The sequence below is a fragment of the Podarcis filfolensis genome (assembly GCF_964270895.1).
Source record: "Podarcis filfolensis genome assembly, chromosome: 3".
In the NCBI taxonomy this organism is placed as follows: Eukaryota; Metazoa; Chordata; class Lepidosauria; order Squamata; family Lacertidae; genus Podarcis; species Podarcis filfolensis.
In genome coordinates this window covers 62668221-62684633 of record NC_139606.1, presented here as the reverse complement: position 1 = coordinate 62684633, position 16413 = coordinate 62668221, and the positions used below count along the sequence as shown (strand labels likewise).

Below are 16413 nucleotides of genomic sequence, written 5' to 3'. Positions count from 1 at the left end.
TTTTTTCTCTTTTATACCCTTTAAACTGTTAATAAATATTATTTTTTTAAAACAAAGAAGTATCTACTGAGCCCAAAAAACAATGTCCTCTGTTATCATTATGGCTGTTTGGAAAATCTCATGGAGAAGAATTACCCTGTGTAACCAGAGCACTGTCCCTCCCACACTGTCAGCTCAGCATTTGTTCCTATTTGAGGGAAAGAGGGAGGGAGGGTTCTTTGCTGGCTGAATGCACCAAGAGAGATGATACTACTTAGCACTGAGGTGTTAAAAGTCGCTTTGTGGATGGGAGATGAATTGGACTGAATCATGGTCACAGCACAGCAGGAGAGAGTAAGAAGAAAGTCATTGAATTGCATCTCCCCCACTCCTCCAAGCAGGGTCTCTTTAAACCAAAGCAGCAAAAAAGGGGCAAAGGCCAGCACTGTATTCTGCATTGGTTTCTGTTAGTTTAACTAATTATTTATTTGAATTCCATTTTCTTTCCAGCACACATTATGATCGGGCAAAAGCAAGCATGTTATGCAGCTAACAAACCTTCCTCCCAGCCCTTAATAGCACAAATTCCTGAAGCTGGTTTTCAGTGCTCCCAATACAATGCTTGATCAGGAAGAACAATTAGGGGTTATCTGTGAAGGACATCAAGGGCAAGAAGAGAAACAAAAGAGAGCAAAGCCATTACAGGGTTTTTTATGGTCTCCACCTGTTCCATGCCATCTTCCACAACTAACTTGCTGTCGTGGATATTTTATCTGCCTCTCACACTGCTAGGTTCCCTGACTGTCAGACATCTAACATACATTCCACAGGAGGCCTAGGCAACCACAGCAAATTAGCTATCCAGATGACTACTTAGGCCCTACAGTTTGATTTATCAAAGTCACCTCAGGCTAGTTTCATAAACACAACTATGTGAAAATAAGGTATTCATGCTTAATTCAGCTAATATGACAATAACACACCATAGCATGACAGACCCTCCAAGTTTCCTTTTTCCAGGGACAGCTCCAGATTTACAGAAACCATCCCAGTTTCTGATTTGATCCTAGAATGCCCCACTTTTCCTTAACACGTCCCTATTTTCATCGGAGAAATGTTGGAAGGTATGGAGTTATCCAACCACCGAGCCATCTGAAGGCAACCCTGTCTATGGAAGCTTTTTAAAGTTTAATGTTTTATTATGTTGTTATATGTTTGAAGCTGCCCTGAGTAGCTGGGGCAACCCAGTCAGATGGGTGGGGTATTATTATTATTATTATTATTATTATTATTATTATTATTATTATTATATAAAGGTAAAGGTAAAGGGACCCCTGACCGTTAGGTCCAGTCGCGGACTACTCTGGGGTCGGGGTGCTCATCACGCTTTACTGGCCGAGGGAGCCGGCGTACAGCTTCCAGGTCATGTGGCCAGCATGGCAAACCAGAGCAGCACACGGAAATGCCGTTTACCTTCCCACTGGAGCAGTACCTATTTATCTACTTGCACTGTGTGCTTTCGAACTGCTAGGTTGGTAAGATCAGGGACCGAGCAACGGGAGCTCACCCCATTGCGGGGATTCAAACCGCCGACCTTCTGATTGGCAAGCCCTAGGCTCTGTGGTTTAACCCACAGCACCACCCATGTCCCTTTTATTATTATTAAATAGGATGTCCCTATTTTCATTGGAGAAATGTTGTGGGGCATGGCATGATGAAGACATACATTCCAACCTGGTCATCTGAATGTACGCATGAGGCTACTCAATAGCAAAGTGTCACATATCAGAAACGGAACTAAGAGACTTAAGTTACAGGAGAGCAGATAAACATTAGGTAAGAACTATTGATGGTAAGAGCAGTTGGACAATGGAATCAGTTATTTATATAGGCTGTGGACTTTTTCTCACTGGGAGTCTTCAGGCCAGAGACCATCTGTTGATGCTCCAGCTCCTTCACTCAGGCATGAGGTTGAACTAAGTGGCTTTCAGGGTCTTCCTCATCTCCTACGATTTTCTCAATCATGACCCAATCACCAATGCAGGAGAAATAAAAACAGTTGAGAAATATTCATGTCACTTGGCTGTCAGTCTCAATACCTTTTAGTGCTCATTTGCATATTAACCTGGTTCAACGGTCTAGGATCGTGAATTACAGCCTAGAGCCATTTTAAATTTTGATTTGAATGAGAGTCGAATATGCCCCATACTGATCAGTCAACTAATGTTAATTTAGGTGTGAAAGTTAAGCTCCCATTAGGCTTTGACATGTTTCAGCCGCGGTTTACTGTACTGACGAAAACAATTGGTGAGACTGATTCTCAAAACCACAGGGTCACATTCAGCTAAACTAGGAGCTGGGTGGATGTATCAGCCACCTCCTTATGAAGATGTCACATTAGAACAAAGAATGGGGGCATTCTGGTGGTGCCAGGGGGGAAGTGACATACAAATCAGAGATGGATCCAAACTGTTTTTGGTGTCTGCCTCTATCAGCACACTCATGTCACAACAGCAGGTGCTGCCACAGAGGAGACCGCTTGTTCCTTTTTCAGCCATAATACTGCTGATAGCAGTCTGTTGAGAAGTCTCAAGCTGCTATGAACAGGCTCAGGACAGATATGTCAAAGCTCTTGTTCATGGGCCAGAGACCCATCAGAACCCTTTTGACATCTTTTTGTGCAACCTCAAAAGTAGCAGGCAGTGGAGTACATGCAAAGGCACTGCCCCATGTGATTCCTCGGCCTTCCCCCGGGGTGGTCCGGCCCTAATGATTAGCTTTCTAGCAATGCTCTGAACAGATACCTTGCTTTTGTAGAGAAATTATACATGCAGAATCTGTTTGCTCGCATGGTTCCGCATCCAAGCAGACATCTACATAAACAAAGCCTGCCTCTGCTAGCACTAGGGCAAGGATCCTCGAAATTTATTATCTACGCCGTGTTGGGTTGGGCATGGTCAATGCAAGCCACTAAATGGGGAAATTCACTGTTTTTGGAGGGAGGTAAGCACAAATTTTGGAGACACTTCAGTCTAGCAGTGCTGGTGGGATTCTTCATGATACTGACATTTAAAGCCCTAAATGACTTGGCCCCAAATATATGAAGGCATGCCACATCATCCCGTGTTAAGATCTTCAGGGGAAGCCCTGTTGGTAGCACCACTTCCCTCTTTGGTTAGAGGGGTAGTGGTGCGTGAGATGGCATTTTCTGTTGTGGCACCCAGGTTGCAGGAATATATCTTCCAAGATACATCTTGCACCATCTTTGTCTGCTTTCAAGACACAGCTCTTTCCCCAGGGGTTTGGTTGAGTGACTACTCTCCCTCCTCCCACATTGCTGTGCATTGCTGCACTTCGTTGCGGCTGTCATGCCAACATTATCATTGGTCAATCTTATGGTTTTGTTTTAAGGTTAATGTAAATTGCACATGCTTTCATTGCGACATTTTTGTAACTGCTCTGGGATCATTTGGTTGAAGCAAGGGCTATAAGCAGAAGTAATTAATAATAGGAGATGGGGCAAATCTGGACAGATCTAGCAATAATGATTACTTGGATGCTCCCTCCCTCCCCTGCCATTTTCACCTGGCTTGCTTCATCTTCTAGCCCCTGGCCCTTTTCCTGGCTATATGGCACTCATTTTATCAGCTGGACAGAGCCATCTGCCAATCATTTTATTTTGGCTGATAGCCCACATAATTTTTTAATCCTCAATGCAAAACAAGTGTCATTCCTCAGAAACTCCCCACTCTTGCCAATAGGGAGTGGAGGGCATGGGTATTTTGCGGCATCTAGGCTTTAGAAAATATTGACTGTACAAAAGGAGCAATTATCAGCCATTACATTTTGGCCAGTTACCGTTTACGGAATCCCATTTTCTTTGTAGGATTATGCCATTATATCTATGAACCATTATCTGTATATAAAAGGAGACATTAGTAGCCATTACATTCTGGCAACATTCAAGCATGGAACGTGAAATCTCTCCCAGTAGCTCTTTTTAGAGTGCCTAAGAAGATTTCCTCTTATTACTATGCCTGATCTCCTTCTTAGATCTGGCTTACTGTATTGAGATGAATAGGAATTTTGACAAAAAACCCAAGAATCCAGCATTCTTCAATGTTTTTAGAAAGTTCATTTTGATTGTATGGTGAATCTGTACTTGGAAACCTAAAATAGAATCCACACAAAAAGAACTTTGCAGCATACATTCAAAACACATTTATATATTTTAATATGCAGGAAAATATAGAGCTTTCTGACTTAGCTGAACTGCTCAGAAGGCCTTCCAGAACTGTAGCTAAGTATGCACTATGGCCACTGTCTCTTCTGAGTTGAAAAATGCGCGTATTCATTAATGACTATTTTAAAGTCAAAAATTCCAATTACAATCACATGGATAATTGATCCAATAATAGAATAGATATCTAGTCATATAAATTACACAACTTGCCCCAAACTTATAATATTAAAATTCAATGAGTGCGTACAATTTTATTTTATTTTTTAAAAAAGAAGAAATGTATAAATGGTGCTTCATCAACAGGACACAGCATGGTGACACAATAAACAGTATAAAGTACATTTATCACAGGATATCCATAAAACAAAACAAATTAACAGTTATATAAATACAATTCATAATAGACAGCAATGCACAGTAATACATGATGCATAATAATATATCATAAGCAGAACTTAGTAAGCAGCAGTGTCAAATTGAATTCCCATCCCTAATATAGACAATATTGATTGCCACTAATATTCAATTCACAACATAGCACTGCATCACTTTATGTTTTAACTGTTTGATATATATATTGGATGTGTATCTGAAAATGCAATCCAGAGTTAATATTCTGTTCTCTGGAGGGATAAGCTATGCTAACTGTGCAGTACCAAACAATATGCCTTGATTTCTGTCCAAAGAAGCTTTTAAGTGTTACCTCCATTGCATGGAAGTTAAAAGAACAATAAACAAAAGAGCTTGGACTTTCTGCACCTACCTCTTCTACTAGCCTAGTTGCTTTTTTCAGATTTTTTGGCATGCTTCCACACAACATTCTCATTATTGAGCTGCTAGTCCAGAATAATGTACTAAAAAAAACCCCCAGTTTCTTCTACCACAAAAAAAATATCTGTCATTCGCAGAAGATCTGTAATGGATCCTCAGTATTTTCATTTGTGCCAAATATGTTTGAGCACCATCCCTCTTTCTCTGTGGGAGAGATACACACACACACACACACACACACACACATATATATATATATACATACACATACACATACACACACACACACACACACACACACACACCCCTATGGAAGGTCTATTGCTGTGCACATGCTAATAACTGACAGTTACTGACTGACTGGAGGAACCCAAGAGTGTATAATGAGTGTGACTACAAATGCTGAACTTTTCTCAGTTTGGGTCATCCCACCACTCTCAAAACCACACTCTCGGATCACAGCAGGAGAACATAGAAAATAAAAAAGAGCCTGCAGGATCAGGCCAATGGCTCATCATCCATACTCTGGTCCCAGTGTAACCAACCAGATCCCTGTGAGAAACCTGCAAGCAATGACTCGGGGGTCAGATACCCATACCCTCCAACATTTCTCCAATGAAAATAGGGAAATCCTAAGAAATAGTGGGACATGCTGGGATCAAACCATAAACCGGGACATCATCTCTAAATCAGGGAAATAGGGACACTTGGAGGGTCTGTGTCAGATCGAAAAGGAACTATGCCACTATAAAAGATAAGTGAATGCCCTCAATCACATGGTTCTTTCTCACCAGATTGAGACACTCTTCTCAGAAGGGGGCTGGTTCCATAGCTGGGAGCTCCTAACCACATGGTTGGGTCATTTAACATTGCCCCAGCTGCATGGGAATTGCTTCTAAAAGGTCGCTTCCATAGCTCTACACAGCTATGGAAAGATGTAAAAAGTTCCCGTAGACTGTCTTGCTCTGGAACACAGGGTTTTCGCCACTTAACATTTTAGAGTATCTGACAATTAAATACTTCAGGCTGAATTGCCAAAAATCCTAGTGTGCTCAATCAATGATTAACAAAGGGCAAAAAGGCTGCAAGATATTAGCTGCTCATGCCCCGTCAATTGTGCTATTTCAGATGCCTCTTCTCTTTCTTCAGTTGCTGATCTCAAGCTATTGGCACTTGATGAGGGAAGTATTTTGACTGCCATCAAATATATAATTCCAATGCCTTTATATACAGGTTTATGCAAAATGGATCAAGAGTAAAGGAATGTAGCCCAAGAACTGGCTGGTTAGTGGAAATTAGCTTACCTCTGTCCTTAGCCACAGCTCCCAATCCCCAAAATTCTCTTGCATAGCTATCAGAACTGTTTGATGAAAACTGTTTTACATTTATATATGAAAGAGGGAGTCTAGTAGGCCCCCAAGTGAAGGGCATTCCAAAGTTTTGATGCAACCACCAAGAACACCCCCTTCTATTCTTGTGTTCGCATCCTTAGTCACTCAAACTAAATGCACATTTTCCTGAAAAATTATGGTGCATAATTCTAATGTTCTAACTTTCACACTGTGTTACCCATTGTGTTATAGGACAGTGGCTGCCACCATGCCACACTAAATTTTAAATGTTGGGAAAGAACTGCATGCCAGAATACCACCCCAAATTTCGCCACATGAAATTACAATGCAGCAATTTTCCAGGATTAATGGGGCTGCAAACAGATTTCTTATGGAGTAACAAAAAAAAAACCAGCATGGAACTTCACCCAGATTCCACTAGTTTTCCCGAAATGGTTTGCACATTGTGTGAAAGATTGCATAAGATATGGAAATTATCAGATAAGAAAACAGGAATATGGTATAAAGCGCTGTCTGAATGTAGTTTATGTTTTTACTGCAAGCAGTGAAAGTGAGATGGGGGTTGTGGAGTTTGCCAAATATGCCAGAGATTTGGAGGTGAAAGACTTGTTTTTCTCAGGAATTTCTCTCCTGAGAAATTTTGGCTCACTTTATGTGAATTGAACTATATTCTCAGTTGCTGGTGATGAAATCAATGGACTAAGAGAAGAGAACCATAAGAAGCATGGGGCCAAGCCCATTGCGCCATTCAATTATATTACAATAATATTAAACAATATTAAAAACTGGACACATAGTTGCACTCAAAATTCATGGACTGAGAAAAATGGGAGAGCCTTTTCACCAAATATTCCCCAGAGGGAGGACTGAAATTTTTCAACAAATGTGTCAGAAGATTCTTCTCAGATAAATTTTGGCTCAGCCTTAAAATGAAGGCCTTGGATTTTCCCTTCCTTCCCCACCCTCCACCTCACATTACATTGACAGAGGCTTGGAGAAACATTGGCTCTCAGCTCCTGATTGTTGAGTGTGAACCCCAACCCATCAAAGGGCAAGCAGCCTTCTGCTGACCTCATTCTTTTCTGGATCCCAGCCAAAGTGCACAACTTTCATTGGCAACGTTAGGAATTTTACATTTGTCAAGACAGCAAGATAAATACATAAAACCAAAGAAATGATCAGGGGAACAGATTCCTGGAACCTCTTAAAAATGAAATCTTAATGTAATAAAGTTTTAAAGGAGTAAGAGCAATCCCAAAACTGAGACGCAGGAAGCTGAAGGGGTAACCTGGGAATTGGCTGCAGAATGCATAAAATCTAAGCCTGTGTTTTGAAGGGGGTGGGAAGAATATTGATCATGATCTCAAAGCCTTGAGAGAGTAATTGCAGAGCAACACTGAAATCTGTCCACTTGGAAAAATATGGGCGTTTCATATATAAAAACACTCAAACCATATGTTTTTTATATACTACATGTGGCATGTGTGTGGACTGTAATTAAAGAGAACAACTCTGTCAATATATGATCTCACATAAATTTAATCTATAAACCATATGCTACTTATACACGAACGCTGTATATATTTCTTAAAGCTTGCTGGGTAAATGGAAAAAGCGGGGGGCTGGGAGGAATGTGCGGAGGTAAGAAAAAAGGAATTTGAGGCTAAGGAGAAGGGGGAAGGAGTGCAGATGCTGGGTTTATGGAAGTCGTGAAAGCAAGTGTCACACTAAGTTGTACAAAAATTGTTGAATGTTTAAATAAGAAAGTTTAGGATGCAGGCCTGGCCAGGATGGCTTTTTTGTTATACTTCTGGGCTTGACAAAGCATCTGACCCTCATCTGAGCCTATTCGAGCTGAAGAATTACACACCTCCTCCCTGAAGCGCCCCACCTGGGCTGTGGGTCCTTGCCTGCCTTCCCTCAAAACTAACAGCTGTAAATTCTGAAATACTGAGGTCAGGGGTGGTATGTCCTATTTTGCCAGTTGAGGGAAAACAGGAAGTGCCACCCTGCTCTGCCACACCACCACCACCAGTGGGACTCGTGGCACCACAGCTGAACCATACCCTCCAACATTTCTCCAGTGAAAATAGGGAAGGCCCGTTCCACAACGATAAGTTTACTATTTATACCCACACATCTTATTGGGTTGCCCCAGCACTCTGGGCAAATTCCAACATATATAAAAACATAATAAAACACTGAACTTTTTTTTAAAAAAACAACCCTTCCCTATACAAGATTGCCTTCAGACGGCTTGGGGGTCGGATAACTTCATACCCCACAACAACCTATGACACAAAAGGCTTAGACATGGAGACTTTGGGATTATAGCAGACCTGCCAAAGAAAGGTGTGGTGAGAGGAATGGAAATTAAACCTTGCAAAGTTGACCTGAATAGTGAAATATGTGGAAGTTGTTTGTTGAGGAAAGGAACAAGACCTTCTATCCTCAAGCAAAGCCGGAAAAGTTCCCCAGAGCCTTTGCAACTTATTCATACTGATACATGTGGTCCAATTCAACCAATGTCTCATGGGAAAAACAACAAAATGGGAAAATAACCTTTCTGCTTGTATATGTTGATGAGTGCCAGATTTACGTATAAGCTAAACAAACTATAGTTTAGGGCCCCTCTCTCTTGGGGGCAGCAAAAAAATTAAAAGGGGAAAAAACTGGATGTACATTTCCAAAATAGAAGATAAAAAACTAATAAAATAAAACCTACAGACAGCAACAGTGTTTTGTGTTGTGTAGGCTCCTATGATGTAAGTAATGGGCCCCGCCTGCTAGCCTGCTCCCTAAAATGGTTTGCTCATTTTTAATATACTTCTTCTTAATTGTATTTCAGTTCAACAATTACTTTGATAAAATACATATTTTGTTATGCGCAAATGGCTTTAGATACCTATTATATATTCAACACACAAAAACAGTGATAATTTGTTGCTGACAAAGGACAGCTGGACATATAAAGGGCCCCATTACCTTCAGTAGCTTAGGGCCTCATCAAACCCAAATCCGGCCCTGATGTTGATAACATAATTTTGGGTACTGAGATTATAGTTTTGAGAATTTATATGCTAGATTAAAATTGATTAATTCAAATAAGGCACATTGAGTAGGGGCCTGCATCCTGGCCAAGCCATAGCTCTCCTGACAGCTGATTTGATCTGGAGCCCCAATGTGGAAATAAAGGATGAGATTGCCCACCAGATACCAAGCACTCTACTATTCAAATACGGCCCCAGTGTTTTTCTTACAATCCCCTTCTCAATGTGCCTAATTTGAATCAATCAATTTTAATCTAGCATGTAAATGCTCAACACTTTCTTATTTAAACATTCAGACTAGAGGTAGAAGGGGAGATGGAAGAACTGTGAACTGAAAAATAAAAGGGCTGAGAGCTGCCTATCCACTGGTTTCTGGATTTTGGAAGAAATTTATAATGAGAAATACAGAACTAGTATGTACTGGAAAAGTCATGGGAGAAAGTAAATAGCCATTAAATAGCCCACGCCTTAGCTCCTTTTTGCTTATAACCCAAGCACTACCATTTCATCTCAAATGCTAGTTATTCAAGAGGCATGCCTCACAGGAACCCTTGACTGGCAGCCAGTTCAGGATGAATGAAAATATGTACGCTTTCACCACAATCAATCATTGATTTACGGAAATTGCTTCCACAAGAAGTGGGGATGGACACTGGCTTAGATGACATCTCAATTTTAAATGTAGGACAACTATAAGGAGAACTGCTGGTGGCCAAGATGATTAACTAAAGCAGAAATGGCTAGCCTGTAGCTCTCCAGAGGTTGCTGGTCCCATAAGCACCAGCCAGCATGACCAATGGTCAGGGTTGAACAGCTCTTTGAGGGAGGCCAGCCACACCAATGAACTGACAATATCCGAGCAAATGAAGAAACATGCAAGTATTAACTTTGGCTTCCGCCGTTTGCATAGATTTTCTTCATGATAACCCTAATAAATCTATTTGCATTTTAAATCACTTCTGGCTTCATTATTGTTACAGGAATATCTCAATTCAGCGCTAGTGTTTCTGCAAAGAAAGACAAAATTAGTAGCTGAGGACTCTGTTAAAATCTTCAGGCAATGCAGTAAAAAGTTTGGGCATATTCACTAGGTTTTGAGAATACCGGAGCAGGAACATATGTGATGTCAACCTGCGTGTATAGGCTGACGTGGTTGGATTCCTGGGGAAGGAGGGAGAGGGTGCCTGGAGGATATATATACTGCATGAATTTCTTTGGACTTGCTGTGGACACACCACGCAGGTGCCTTTCTGCTGTTCCAGAGAGCAGAAATAAAGAACTCTTTCTCTGAACCAACCCTCGGTGTCATTTGACTTCCTTCCTCCTGTCTGGGAGCAATGCAGACCCAATCAGTGAACTCCAATAAGGCTACATTTCCACTAGGTTTCGACAGCCTTGCCTCTGGGTGTACATGCTTACTTCTTTGAACTAGTACAAGTGGGTAAAGTTGATGTGTGACATGTGGCCACACATTACTATAAATTACTACAAACAAATGAATATTTTTTTTTTTGAGTCATGCAAATATTAGATCATTTGTGCTCTTCACTTAAGTAATGGTAAATAATGTTTATGGCAACTATGTTGATTTGCAATTTCCTGACATTGAGAAACGTAGTTGAGAAACTACGTTTGCATTCTAAGAAAGTAGGTTTGCCTATCTAGTGAATTGTCCTTCACGGTTATCAATGAATTTATCATCATTAAACACTATATTAACCACATAAAATCTACAGAATACAATGCTTTTTCTGGGGGGACGCAGGGGGGTGCATACTCCTAAACATTTTGTGAATCTAAGTTTGAGGGGCAGTATTTCAATATGAGTAGGAAAATGAGAGTACCCCTAAACATTTTTAATAGAAAAAAGCACTGATAGAATACATTTATTAAGTTTATGTTCCATATACTTAAATTTATTATGCTTTCCATTGAAAGCATGTGGAGGCAGATTCAGGAGGAGGGTCCCAAGACCTGGACCTTCCTGAAAGGTGACTGTCTTTAGAGTACAATGTACTGGGGACTAAGAGCAAGAGAGAACTGTTCCCTTCATGCCCTGCTTGTTTTTCAAAGGCATCCAGCTGACCATGGATGGGAAAAAAATAGAATGCTGAATTAGATGGATTTTTGGTTCAATCAATCCAGCAGCACACATCTTGTACTCTTACGAGACATCCAAGGAGTTCAGATAAATTAGGCTGAGTTATAATTCACTCGCTCTAGAAATAACCCAATTTCTATGGACTTGTTATTTTCAAAGGCTCCAATTTGCACATCGAAATATTGAAGAAACAGGTGCAAAATTCTCAGTGTGATGTGGCTGGGAAAATATACGTGGCTTTTTTCAAATTAAAACAATTTGCTATTGAAGTTGTAATTGCAAATCATCAGCAGTCAGATTATTGTGAGGCTGCTGCATAGTGTCTCTGTAAATGATCTCTGCATCATTGTACGGAGCAGTGTAAGTTTAAGGGAAGAAGCAATTAGCTCATTGATTCAATGATCTTATTTTTCCCAGAATAGCTTGTTCACCTTTGGCTGAGCAGTTATGTCACATGATGTCAGGAAAATATTGTTAGCAGTTTCTTTTCAGCCTACTTAGAAACAAGTGTGTTCATTTAAAACTGTATCTCTGTAATATATTTTATGAGCCTGAACTTATTGGCACATCTCTAGTTTGCATGGCACTCTGCCATATGAAATCAAATTACACTTTCAGGGAGAAGCCAGTAAGTTTGTAGAACAATGTATAGCACAATGAAGAGTAAGCCAAAAAGAAAATGACCGCTGTCCCCCCACCCTCAGAGAAATATCGGCATTATTTATATAAGGATAACGACAGAACCACAGCATTAAAATTCATTTGCTGTGTATTTAAACACATACAATCATCTCTTTTTTTCATCTCCAGTTTACACATATTGTGGATTTGCATTGGCATTCGTCCCCTCATTCCCCATGCTGTGGCTACAACTGACTCATTTAAATAAAAAATAAATCCCCAGAAGAAATCAGTAAGATGCCTGAGAAAGGTGGGGGGGGCACCAGGTTGGTAAAGCGGCCAGGGAGACTGGCCTATAAGGATTGGGACCAGTCTGACTCAACAACCACTTGCTTCCATGCAGCTACTGGAACCCTTCTGTGGATTCCCCCCATCTGCTGAGGGTGGTGGACAGGGTGGTATTTGGGGGAAAGTCCTTCTCAAGGGTGGCATTCCAGCTGTGAATATCTTTTTCACGGGCAGGGGCTCCTGAGGCGAAATGGGAAGAGCCGCTTTGTCTTGCTGCTCCTGCCCACATGCACCCTACCACATCCGCCACTAGGGGACTCATTGAGATAAACGGAGCATAACTCTGGATCCAACCCAATTGTTCTTAACCAACTTGAACACTTATATAAAATCTACTGCTGCTTTTGTGTTTTAACCTTTGCTGAGTTCATGTGATTTATTAGTTTGTGGGTAGAGATAGATGATAGATAGATGATAGATAGATAGATAGATAGATAGATAGATAGATGATAGATGGATGATAGATGATAGATGATAGATAGATAAATGATAGATGATAGATAATAGATGATAGATAGATAGATTAGATAGATAGATAGATAGATAGATATAGATAGATGATAGATGATAGATAGATATAGATAGATGATAGATAGACAGATAGAGAGAGAGAGAGAGAATATGTTGTTTTTCCATATCTCCTTGTAAGCCTCCTCAAACAAACCCAGTGAGGTCTGGTGTACATTTACTAAATAAAAAATAAATCAGCAAGGCAATGGCTAGCAAGAAAGCCATTTATCATAGCTAACTGCATGGAGATTGGGATAGTAACGACTATGCAAATACGAAGAAGTAGAGTAGAACTATTCAAGGTGAGTTATTGATGGGAAATGGATTGTAGCACAGATCAGTATGCCAATGCTGTTATGATCAGGCACACACGTGCCCTTAGAAATGCCCTTCAGGATTTGTTGGGGCAGTGTGGGGGGGGAGGGTTAGCTATTTATAAGTATAAGAGCTCCATCATTTCTGCCTCAAAGGACAATTAAAGATTTACCTCAAGTATCGCAAGCTTGAAGTATACGGCCAGTTCAACAGCATTGAAGGAAGCAGGTAGAGTATAACATAAGATGAATGGATGATCAATAACGATATTGTACTGAGCATAAATTACATTCCTAACATTAAATATGTAAATTGGAATATTTAACATGCAATAAAAGATTATGAATTTTGGCTAGGAGTTGAGACTGTGCTTTGATTAGAACAAAAGTATTGTACGCTATGTAGGCAGGTGAATGAAAAGAAAAAAGGCTGGTCTTCCCAGTGACACCTTCACATGTGAATTTACATTATAGCACAATTCCATGCATGTTTCCTCTGAAGTAAGTCCTCTGCTATGTCCAGAGCTCTGTTGGGCATGAAGTCAGGGTAGAAGGGTAAGTGGAGTGTTATTTTACCTTTTTATTTTCTGGAGGTTTTTTTAATAAAAAGGTCTACAGTGGTACCTCGGGTTACATACGCTTCAGGTTACATATGCTTCAGGTTACACACTCCGCTAACCCAGAAATAGTGCTTCAGGTTAAGAACTTTGCTTCAGGATAAGAACAGAAATCATGCAAGGCGGTGCGACGGCAGCAGGAGGCCCCATTAGCTAAAGTGGTGCTTCAGGTTAAGAACAGTTTCAGGTTAAGAACAGACCTCTGGAACAAATCAAGTACTTAACCTGAGGTACCACTGTATTAGAAACAATGGGAAAACAAATAGATACAAAACCTCCAGGGCTTCCATATTCCACCTGCTTTGGGAGCCTGTCAGGATAGTGGGATGGCTATGGATATTTGGGTCCAGCTCTTACCCTGATCCACCTCCAGTATGCCCCCAATCTGCCCCTGTTGCACAGCCTTTTCCCATCTGCTGACATTAGAGTTCTTGTAACAGTGAGGCAAGGGGCAAATTGGTTTCTGCAGCGATATGAGGATAGCTCACAAGGCTGGATCACTCTCTACAAGGTTGAATTTCTTTCTGCCCTTGAAAAGGGAGATCTGAAACATCCTTTGGCCCCTGGGATGCTGTCCAGGGGCCATAGGATTGCTGCCTTAGTGGCGTAACAGCCTGCAAAGAAAAACAGAATATTGTGTGAGCTTTCAATGTAATTTACAACATCTTCAGTGCCAAGCTTTTCGGTTACTAATCTTTAATCTTTTTAAAGAATAAAAGCTAGACACAATGTGTAATAGCTAAGGTTCTTTACAATTTTAATAATAGCTAGAACTGATCCTGGGTTGACTATTCAAATAAACAAATGGGGGGTTGGTATAGTGTATCTGCAAACAGCATGGCAACCCAACTGTTAGTGGCTTCATACAACTTTCATGATCAATCAAACATTTTATGTTGCTGTAATCTGCTTTTATTATTTCGGCTATTTTCCAATTTTGACCATTTAAAGAGCTACACAAATTATTTACATGCAACTAAAGCAGCAAAAAAAATACTGCTCTTTTTATGCTATCACCAAAATGAAATAGAAGCCTTAGTTGCATAAAGGGCATATCCATCAGTCATCAGCAAAAGAGAGCGTGCTAGGACTGGGCACTGTATCACTGCAATCACCAACACTATGAAATCACAGCACCATTTATTTATTATAGCCTCTGGAAAGCTCAGAAGCAGAAAGGTATGCTGGACATAATAGTTATGATAAGCCCACCAAGCCCCATCACCTTCTGCCAGCAGGGCCAGTGTTCAAGGATGTTGGGAGTTGTACAGTAACTTTTGGAGTGCACTACATGGTCTATGCCTAGGGATGTAAAAAGGCATCATTTTCTTTTCCACCCTACATTTGTCAAATACAGCACTGTTTCCATTCTGCTGCAGTTCATTTTCTACCCAAAACATCTTTCATCTTTCTGTCCGCTGTTGTGAAAATATGTAACTTTTCCCAATACATGCAATTAATTATGTAAATTGCGTAACTAATATACTCATCCCATATGTGGTCCTCTCACATATTTACTTCTCATGCATTAAGGATGTTGAAGAGAGATACTATGGCTTAGATCCTAAGTTGTTCCTTGGTTTGTATAAGAGGGGAGCTATTTCCAAAAGTTTCACAACCTCTGAAGCAATATTTTGGGAGCACCAGGTGTGACGTTACCATATATGAGAGAGTGCTGGAGGGGAAATAGTTAAATAGATTGCACAGACAGGACCCAGGGGGGTGGAGTCAGTGGGTCTATAAAACTAGTTCTGGGAGGAGTCTGGAGAGAGTTCGTTGGGAGTTGTGGGTGGGTAGTTGGTTGGATTTCATGGGTTGGCTGGTTGGGAAAGGCAGTTGGTAATAGAGAGACAGTTAGGGCAGTTGGTTCTTGAGTGTGGGGGAGGTAGCAGAGATAGAGAGAGGAACATAAGACTAAGAAAGTAAAGAGGTATGCTGTAAAAGTTTTGTTTCATGTCTGAAATAAAATACACTCTTCTTTATGAATTGAAAAGCTGACTGAGACTGAAGTGAATTTACCAGGGAGGACCTGGTTGGTGGCAGCAGATTAGTGGTGTACGGGTCAATAGTCCGTGAGACGACCAGGGGCTCCATACGAACGCCACACCAGGGAGCAGGGAAAAGTTGGTAAGCCATGTTCTGTGAACATGAATCCTGTTCTGTTCATGGAAGGTAAGTTGGGTTCCAAGCCTTTAGCATTTTCCCTTCTACTAACCTAGCCTTTAACTAACTGGTGCCCTCCAGATGTTTGGACTACAATTCCCATCAGTTCCAGCCAGCGCAGGCTATGGGAATTCCGATTCAAAACATCTGGAGGGCGCCAGCTTGACAAAGGCTGTGCTAACCAATATCTATGTAGCACATTACCAGGGGAAGCGCTTGTGACTCTCCTGAGAAATATTACTGGCAGTACTTCAGTGTTATGTAAAATTGATATTACTGAGATCATTAGTGGGAAGGCTTAGCCTTTGTAATGCGCACCAGTTTTCATTCAAATAAATGATTTA

The 16413-nt window shown here is 40.8% G+C and overlaps 1 long non-coding RNA gene across 1 annotated transcript; it reads left to right on the top strand.

The window, feature by feature from the left end:
• Positions 1 to 251: 251 nt before the first annotated feature.
• On the top strand, positions 252 to 16078 carry LOC310758977. The gene is made up of 3 exons (XR_014546145.1): positions 252 to 333; positions 15440 to 15553; positions 16017 to 16078. It is a non-coding gene; the product is annotated as an uncharacterized lncRNA (long non-coding RNA).
• The last annotated feature ends 335 nt before the right edge of the window (positions 16079 to 16413 follow it).